The following is a 9,758-nucleotide window of genomic DNA, read 5'->3' as shown; positions in this document are numbered from 1 at the left end:
TTGGAGATGAAAAGCATAGAGAACTGCTAAAGAGAATGAAGCCTTTTGCAGAAAGAACCACTTGGAGGTGTGACAGGAAATATCAGAAAGAGCACACTTTTGGGGGTGTTTCTCACCTCTCTGAGCCTCAGCTTTCTTGTCTATAAAACGGGCAGGACCAGTGGGAGGACAAACCATATTGAATAGTGTTAGCCTAGCGTAGATCCCGGGCCATAGGAAGGTAACTATTGTTATCTTTAAGGATACTAAGAATTTATCCCAAATGTGAAATATTTTCATTACATAAGGAAACTCAGTAGGTTTAGAACTGGAGAGACAGAAACCCAGTTTAAGTACTGGAACCGTCCCAAACCAGAAGGCTAATCACAATCAGGTCCTAATTTGTGTGGTAAACGGCACTGAGCCAATCAGGAGTAGGACTAGCAGCAGTGTGTGTGCATGTGTGTGTGTGTGTGTGCAGGGGGTAAGGAAGACTGTATTTCTTTCTTGGAAATTAGAAATAACCAGGAAGATTTAAAAAGTCCCAGCATTTTATTGACATTTAATATACATATTACAAACACACGCGTAAATGTAGAGCTTGGTGAATCTTCATAGACTGAACATATTCATGTGACCAGCACACAGATCAAGAAACAGAACATTGCCAACATGCCTCATCATGTCTCTCTCCATCCCTGAGGGCTACTTCCTAACTTTCAAAAGCCTATATACAGTTTTGCCTGTATGTGCATTTTCTTTGCTCGAACTCTTGCGTAAAGTTTTTCTTTCTTTTTTTTTTTTTTTTTTTTTTTTTGAGACGGAGTCTTGCTCTGTCACCAGGCTGAGGTGCAGTGGCATGATCTCGGCTCACTGCAACCTCCACTTCCTGGGTTCAAGTGATTCCCCTGCCTCAGCCTCCCGAGTACCTGCGACTATAGGTGCCCACCACCACACCTGGCTAATTTTAGTATTTTAGTAGAGATGGGGTTTCACCATATTGGCCAGGATGATCTCGATCTCCTGACCTTGTGATCTGCCCACCTTGGCCTCCCAAAGTGCTGGGATTACAGGCATAAGCCACTGCGCCCGGCCAAGTTTTTCTTTTAATCCATTATTATCTGTGTTCAATGCTGTTGATTGGTCAAGTAAGATAGGGTTTGAGACGTGCCTGTCAGCTTTAGTGATATGGAATCATTGGTGACATTGACAGGCACCTCTGTGTGAAGACTATTGTGTGGTTTCTGCTCTCCCTCAGACTTACCGTCAGTGGCTCCGTCATGAGCCAGCCCTGCAAGATGGTTCCTGACTCATCCAAACCCTCTAGGCCTGATGCTTCAAAAGCACCTGCTTACCTGGATGTTTGGATGATGGTCTTGACAAGCCTAAAAGATGCTCCAAGCCATTAGCCTACAAGTTCCTCAGAACTTGGTTGAATAACACTAGACAACTTCAATTTTGTCTCACGCCCCTGATGATGGAGAAGAGGCAGGGCAGGACGGTGGGTTCTTCGTCATGGAATTATGTTTGAATTTGGACAAAGTTCCCTGGGAGCTTTAGCTGAACTAATGAAAACTGAGATCTACTCAGGGGCATGGGGCTTTAGATTTTTCTTTCTTTTTTTTTTTGAGACGGAGTTTCACTCTCGTTGCCCAGGCTGGAGTGCAGTGGCACGATCTCGGCTCACTGCAACCTCTGCTTCCTGGGTTCAAGCGATTCTCTTGCCTCAGCCTCCCAAGTTGCTGGGATTACAGGTGCCCGCCACCATGCCCGGCTAATTTTTGTATTTTTAGTAGAGACAGGTTTCATCATCTTAGCCAGGCTGGTCTCAAACTCCTGACCTCATGATCCACCCACCTCGGTCTCCCAACGTGCTGGGATTACAGGTGTGGGCCACTGTGCCTGGCCAAATTACAGTCTTTTCTAATTCAAGAATTGAGAACTAAGACTGACCAGGATGAATGCATATTTGGAGTTGGAGGCCATCCTGGAAACCCCGGGAGGAGAAAGCGAAACTCTAGATCAGAGTTAGTCCCAGCCCACCTTCTCCTCTGGGGCCTCTTCAGTCTCCTTGGTCCCAAGCAGAACCACACCTAGATTCAAATTGCAGATCTTGAAGCCTCAGCACCTGCTCAACTCCGAATCAGAGAAAAATCCTCCCTCAATGGACTCCGTCCAGCTTTCTTTCTCCCCATAAAATGCCCCAGGCCCCTGCCCTGTGACAGCCTCACCTAGGGAGGGGAGGGGGAGAGGATTTGTCTCCCACTCTGACAGATGAGGCTGTGTCATGAATCAACCCTGCGAGGTGGTTCCTGACCCACTCGAACTCCCTAGACTTTATGATCCACCCAAATTCCCTAGACTTTAAGCTTTGAAAGTCTGGAGTCGGATGGCCCTGAGTCTGAATCTCAGTGCTGCTTCTGACTTGTGTGTGGCTTCAGGCACGCAGCTAAACCTTCAGAATCTGATGGCCATTGGATGGAAGTAGGAACACTCATATTATTACCCTCCTCACACCACTGTGTAGATTTAGAATGTAACAGGTGATATGTACAGCACCTTTCCTAGGCCTGGCCCATTGCTGGGGCTGACAGCTTCTGTTTCTCCTTTCTTCCTAGCCCTTTCATTCCTGGTCTGTGTTGTTTCTCCTCATTGCCTTTCCTTATTGAAAGTCAAGTTCCACTCCTGAGGACACTGGACAGATTTGGGGAAGGACTGGTCAATAGTTTTGGAGGCTACTCTTACGGAATATAGAAAAATGACATCACTATACCATCCCCTGCTGGTCTTCGAAGTGCAGTAATGTTCCTGGAACTCATAGGTAAAGGATGCGAGGGCTAAATAAGGTAATGTGTGCACACACTTTTTTTCCTTTTAGAGACAGGATCTCACTCTGTGCCTAGGCTACAGAGAAGTGGTACAATCATTGCTCAATGTAGCCTCTATTTCACGGGCTTAAGTGATCCTCCCACCTCAGCCTCCAGAGTAGCTGAGACTACAGGGATGCCACCGCACCTGGCTGATGTTTTTGTTTTATTTATTTTATTTTATTTTATTTTATTTTATTTTATTTTATGAGAGGGCATCTCAGTCTGTGGCCCAGGCTGGGGTGCAATGGTGCGATCTCGGCTCACTGCAACCTCTGTCTCCCAGGTTCAAGTGATTCTCCTGCTTCAGCCTCCTGAGTAGCTGGGATTACACGCATGCGCCGCCACCATGACTGGCTAACCTTTGTATTTTTAATTTTTTAATTTATTTTTATTTTTTAGTACACATGGAGTTTTACCATGTTGGGCAGGCTGGTCTTGAACTCCTGACCTCAAATGATCCATCTGCCTCGGTCTCCCAAAGTGCTGGGATTATAGGTGTGAGCCACAGCCCCTGGCCCCTGATGTTTTTATTTTTATTTTTTGTAGATACGATGTTTTGCTTTGTTGCCCAGGCTGGTCTGGAGCTCCTGGTCTCAAGTGATCCTCCTACCTCAGCCTCCTAAAGCACTCAGATTACAAACACGTATGAGCCACTGTGCCTGACCCTACTTATGCTTTTATAAACAGTAAACAGTTGGGTCGATATCATCCCTTGTCTCCGCCCTGCATGTTCCCCAGATGAAATACAGGTCCCGTTAGCAGTGTCTTCTTCCCATCAGGACCAGCACTTGCTTTGCTGCATGAAGCCGCTTCTACTTCTTACCTCCTTTTGGAAGAGTGGGTGCTCTCCATCTTTGGGGGTGTTTGTGTATAGGTGGCAGGGGGCTTGTAGCGGAGGAAGCAAGGATGAGATGAGAGGTGGGTTGTTGGACTAGCCTGACTTCTTAAAAATGTGTCTGAGGGCCGGGAGCCGTGGCTCGTGCTTGTAATCCCGGCACTTTGGGAGGCCGAGGCAGACGGATTGCGAGGTCAGGAGATTGAGACCATCCTGGCTAAAATGGTGAAACCCTGTCTCTACTAAGAATACAAAAAATTAGCCAGATGTCGTGGCATGCGCCTGCAGTCCCAGGTACTCTGGGGGCTGAGGCAGGAGAATCGTTTGAACCCGGAAGGCGGAGGTTGCAGTGAGCTGAGATCGCACCACTGCACTCCAGCCTGGGTGACAGAGCAAGACTTCATCTCAAAAAAAAAAAAAACAAAACAAAACGCGTGCGCGTGTGTGTGTGTGTGTGTGTGTGTCTGATGTGTCTGAGATATTATTTACCCTTAAACAGAAGGAGATTCTGAGGACATTACGCTGAGTGAAACAAGCCAGCCACAAAAAGACAAGCACTGTGTGATTCCACTTCTGCGAGGTACCCAGAGTAGTCACAATCATAGAGACAGAAAGTAGAATGGTGGGTGCCAGGCACTGAGAGGAGGAAGGATGTGAAGTTAGTATGGAGTTTCAGTTTTGCAAGATGAGAAGTTTTGTGGATGGATGATGGTGATGCTTGCACAAAAATAATGAAGGTGGTAAATTTTATGTTTTGTGTATTTTACCACAATTAAAAAAAAAAAATGGAAAAAATGGTCTTACCTCCTTTGAAGAGACAATCCCGGTAGAAGACGATGCCATTCATGTGATTCAAATTGCAATCCTACAAGACAATTTCATATGTAGTTTATGGATACATCTGCATTTAATACATATGCACAACTATGCAAAGGAATGGTGCACACAATTCCTGGATGGTGGTTACTTCCTGGGAGAGAGTGAGGAAGAAGGGATGGTGAGGGGGACTTATGTGAGGCATTAGTGCTATCTCATACATTTCACTCCTTTTCTTTTTTTCTTATTTATTTATTTATTTATTTATTTATTTATTTATTTATTTTACTGTAAGTTCTGGGATACATGTGCAGAACGTGCAGGTTTGTTACATAGGTATACATGTGCCATGGTGGTTTGCTGCACCTATCAACTCCTCATCTAGGTTTTAAGTCCCACATGCATTAGGTATTTGTCCTAATGCTCTCCCTCTCCTTGCCCCCCACCCTGCGACTGGCCCTGGTGTGTGATGTTCTCCTCCCTGTGTCCATGTGTTCTCGTTGTTCAATGAGACAAAAATTGTCCCTATTTTTTGTAGAGAGTGGGGGTCTCCCTGTGTTGTCCAGGCTGGTTGTGAACTCCTGCTCAGGGCATTCTCCCACTGTATCCTCCCAAAATGCTGGGATTACAGGCGTGAGCCACTGCACCTGGTCTCTTTTCTTTTTAAAAAGAGAGATCCGTGGCAACTCTGACAGTATTTACTTCTGTCATAATTTCCTTATATTAAATAGTTTTCTATATATTGAAATATTTCATAATTGAAAAGAAAAAATAAAATAGTCGGAGAGAGAACATTAGAAACAGATGGATCCTGGCATTTTTCCTATTTACCTGTCCTCCCAAATGCTCTTGTTTTTAAATTTCTTTTCTTTCTCTCTCTCTCTTTCTTTCTTTCTTTCTTTCTTTCTTTCTTTCTTTCTTTCTTTCTTTCTTTCTTTCTTTCTTTCTTTCTTTCTTTCTTTCTTTTTCTTTCTCTCTCTCTCTCTTTCTTTCTCTCTCTCTCTCTTTCCTTCTTTCTTCTTCTTCTTCTTTTTTTTTTGAGATAGAGTCTCACTCTATTGCCCAGACTGGAGTGCAGTGGCATGATCTCGGCTCACTGCAACCTCCGCTTGCCGGGTTTAAGTGATTCTCCTGCCTCAGCCTCCCGAGTAGCTGGGACTACAGGCACGCGCGCCACCATGCTTGGCTAATGTTTGTATTTTTAGTAGAGACTGGGTTTCACCATGTTGGCCAGGCTGGTCTTGAACTCCTGACCTCAGGTGATCTGCCTGCCTCAGCCTCTCAAAGTGCTGGGATTGCAGGCATGGGCCACTGCGCCTAGCTAATGTTTGTATTTTTAGTAGAGACAGGGTTTCACTATGTTGGTCAGTCAAATTGCTCGTTTTCTTTTCTCCCAGATTTTCACTGTGCGGATGATGGCTCCTTCCTGCATCATGTGGCAACTCAAAAAAAAAAACCAAAACCAAAAACAAAAAAAAAAGCCTGAGTTCCTCATGCCCCACCTTTATATTCTGTCGTTCAGATGCAATGCAGACTTAAACACGAGTGACTGGTGATGCTGGTCAGCATCTACATGATTGAAACGTCCTTTAACCTTCAGATAATTTGGCAATTTTCCGATCTTTCCACAACCCCCCACCTCACCCCACCTGCCACACCACACTAACTTGTTTCTATAGCTGGCCCCTTGAGGGCAGGCAGAGCCTGTGTCTCCCGTGCCTCCCGCATCATGCTTTACGTACATATATTCTTCAGAGGCGTTTAATGAGTCCAAAATATTTACATGAGCAAACCTAATTCCTGTCTCATTAAATAGGCTAACTGATGTTTTCCTAGTCTTCAGAGAAGTCCCTATCAGCCCAGATGGTTCCAAGGGGGTTCACCAGAAAAGCAGTTATGCTGTCAGTGTCGTGTGGACGCTGAGCCAGTCTAATAAGTTTAGGGCTGAATTCGTGAATTCTGGAAAAATAGTTGGCTTCCTGGGGTCAGACTACTGCATTCTCAGTTCTTCCTCTGTGAATATCTTGTTCATTCCTGCCCAGCCATCTTGAGTCAGCCGCCATCTTTCTTTGCTGCCTCGTAAGAGGAAACATGGACTCTTGCTCCTGAGTTCCCCAAACCTGGTTGGGGAAGATCACTGAGGACCAGAGCTGGCTCCATTTAATGATGGGTTTGTTGTTTAGAACAATGGACACCCTGGAGACTGCCTCGTCTGTGGGTGTAATAAGTAGACCATAGACCTGGACAACTGACCTCAGCAGGCATTGTCTTTCCCAGAAATGAAAGGGGTTTTGATTCCTTCCTTCCAGGAGAAATGGCACAGTTCCCAGAACATTGTAAACACCTGATAAAATTCACTGACTGATTCTCTGAGGACCGATGACTTTCAGGCTAAAAATGATTGGCGGGTTTGCACTCACTTGATCCTGCCTTTCTCTCAGACATGGTCACTGAGCCTTTCACCAGTGCTTCCCCAACTCACTGACAAAGACTCAGACCCCGCAACGTCTCTTTGTCACCCACAGGACCTAACAGTGCTTTGCACCCAGGAGATGCTAGCAGTGAATCTTTCCATTCCATAAGTAAGTGCCGGGCATAATTCTCAGATCATAATTCTCTTCACATATACTAACACACTTAGTCCTCACAGCTCTTAAAATAGGAAGGAGGGCCAGGTGGGGTGGCTCAAACCTATAATACCAGGACTTTGGGAGGCCGAGGCGGGGGGATCACCTGAGGTCAGGAGTTCAAGACCAGCCTGGCCAACATGGCGAAATCCCATTTCTACTAAAAATACAAAAATTAGCCAGACGTGGTGGCAGGCACCTGTAATCCTAGCTACTCGGGAGACTGAGGCAGGATGATCACTTGAACCTGGGAGGTAGAGGTTGCAGTGAGCCGAGGTCATGCCACTGCACTCCAGCCTAGGTGACAGAGCGAGACTGTCTCAGAAAAAAAAAAAAATGGGAGGATTGTTTTTACAGGTAACAAAACTGAGGTGTAGAGAGATTAAGTGGCTTACTCAAGGTCAAAGTGAAGAACCAGGATGTATATGCAGATTGTCTGACTCCAGAGTCCATGCTCTCAATCATGAGCTATATTATTTCCCATATAAAGCTAAAAAGGAGGCAGAGTGTGGTGGCTCACACCTGTAATCCCAGCACTTTGGGAGACCGAGGCGAGCAGATCACCTGAGGTCAGGAGTTCGAGACCAGCCTGGCCACCTGACCAACATGGTGAAACCTCTCTCTACTAAAAATACAAAAATTAGCCGGGCGTGGTGGCAGGATACTCGGGAGGCTGAGGCACGAGAATTGCTTGAACCCGGGAGGCAGGGGTTGCAGTGAGCCAAGATCGTGCCACTGCACTCCAGCCTGGGCGACAGACTGAGACTTTGTCTCAAAAATAAAATAGAAAGCTAAAAAGGAGTCTATTTGACAGTGTTTGTGTGCATGTGTGTGTGTATACAAACATGCATATTCATATGCTTACATATACATATGAGTATATACAAATATAACGTTTTCCACTTGCCAACCATTGTTCTAGATGCTGGGGGTACAGAGAACAGTTCTTGCATAGAAAAATGTAGCATGTGTGAGGGGGGAAAGATGAAAAGAGATGATTTCATTATACCAAATGAAAATCCAACTGGGTGCGTATTGCAGCAAAGACAGATGAAATGAGGCATCTTGGTTCTGTTTCTTGAGGTGGAGGGCGGATACCTGGGCGTGTTCACTTTCCAAACATTTATGAAGTTGTACACTTGTGATTTGTATACTTTTCTCTCCGTGTGTTATACTTCGATAAAATTGATATTTAAAACATTTATAAGGAAGCCAAGTGCCTTGTGAGCTCAGAGGATGTAGCAAAGAATGGTTTTTTGACTTAAGCCTCAGTGACCAGTTGCCTTCTGTCCTGCCCTGGTGTTTGACCACTGGCTTTGTTCTCCAGGGGCCAAGTGTACCATCTGATGATGCCAGTTGCTCTCACATGGCTCCAGAAATCCCTCCCTCCCTCCGTCCCTTCCTTTCTTCCTTCCTTCTTTCCTTCCCTCCTCTCTCTCTCTCTCTTTTTTTTTCAGAGTTTTCCTTTTGTTGCCCAGGCTGGAGTGCAGTGGCATGATCTTGACTCACTGCAACCTCCACCTCCCGGGTTCAACTGATTCTCCTGTCTCAGCCTCCCGAGTAGCTGGAATTACAAGCGTCCGCCACCACGCCTGGCTAATTTTTTGTATTTTTAGTAGAGATGGAGTTTCACCATGTTGGCCAGGCTGGTCTCGAACTCCTGACCTCGGGTGATCCACCTGCCTGGGCCTCCCAAAGTGCTGGGATTACAGGTGTGAGCCACCGTGGCCAGCCAAAAATTTATTTCTTTACCCATGTAACAAACCTGCACATGTATCCCGCGCTGAACCTAAAATAAAAGTCGATGAAGAAAATAAATAAATAAAAACAAACACTTGTCCAAATAGTTTTTAAAAATTCATTTCTTCCTTGGCATCCTCAGCCACAGTGTTCACAGGTGTTTTTCACAAGAGAGAATTCAGGGAAGTCTCTCTCCAGTGTATTTCCATCCCTGTAAGATGAGACTTTGACTTGAGAATGTGACAGTCACACAGGACCTGCCTACATGAATACATAGGGATGAAAAATCATCTGAAAGTACCTGCACACTGCAGAGGGCAGAGGCTTGTGGGTATAAACTCTCCTGCTGTTGGTGAGCAAATGGTCCAGGGAACCCCAGCAGACATTCTCTGGGTTGGGTTTATTCCAGCAAGAATCCATTGTATATCTCTTCATATATGCTTAGTGCAATGAAACACAGAATTCCACAGAACCAACGTTTGTCAGGCAGGTGCTCACATTAAGCCCCAAACACAAAGGTAGCTGGATTTTTTTTTTCATTTATTTTAGGACAGTATAAGTTTTACAGTTCAGCATAAACAGATTTTTATTGGATTTAATTTTCCCAGAAATGATATGTTTACAAAACATATGAATATCATTTTTAAAATGGATCTGAGCAAGGACATATTGAAGGTTGTTAGAGTTTGTAGTCCCTTTCTTTTCTTTTCTTTTCTTTTCTTTTCTTTTCTTTTCGAGACAGGGTCTCACTCTATTGCCCAGGCTGGAGTGTGGCAGCGTGATCTCTGCTCACTGCAACCTCCACCTCCCAGGTTCAAGTGATTCTCCTGCCTCAGCCTCCTGAGTATCTGGGATTACAGACATGTGCCACCATGCTCAGTTATTTCTGTT

Source organism: Rhinopithecus roxellana, chromosome 19 (genome assembly GCF_007565055.1).
Source record: "Rhinopithecus roxellana isolate Shanxi Qingling chromosome 19, ASM756505v1, whole genome shotgun sequence".
Taxonomy (NCBI): Eukaryota; Metazoa; Chordata; class Mammalia; order Primates; family Cercopithecidae; genus Rhinopithecus; species Rhinopithecus roxellana.
The sequence above is the reverse complement of the archived record's forward strand: the minus strand, read 5'-3'. Positions refer to the sequence as shown.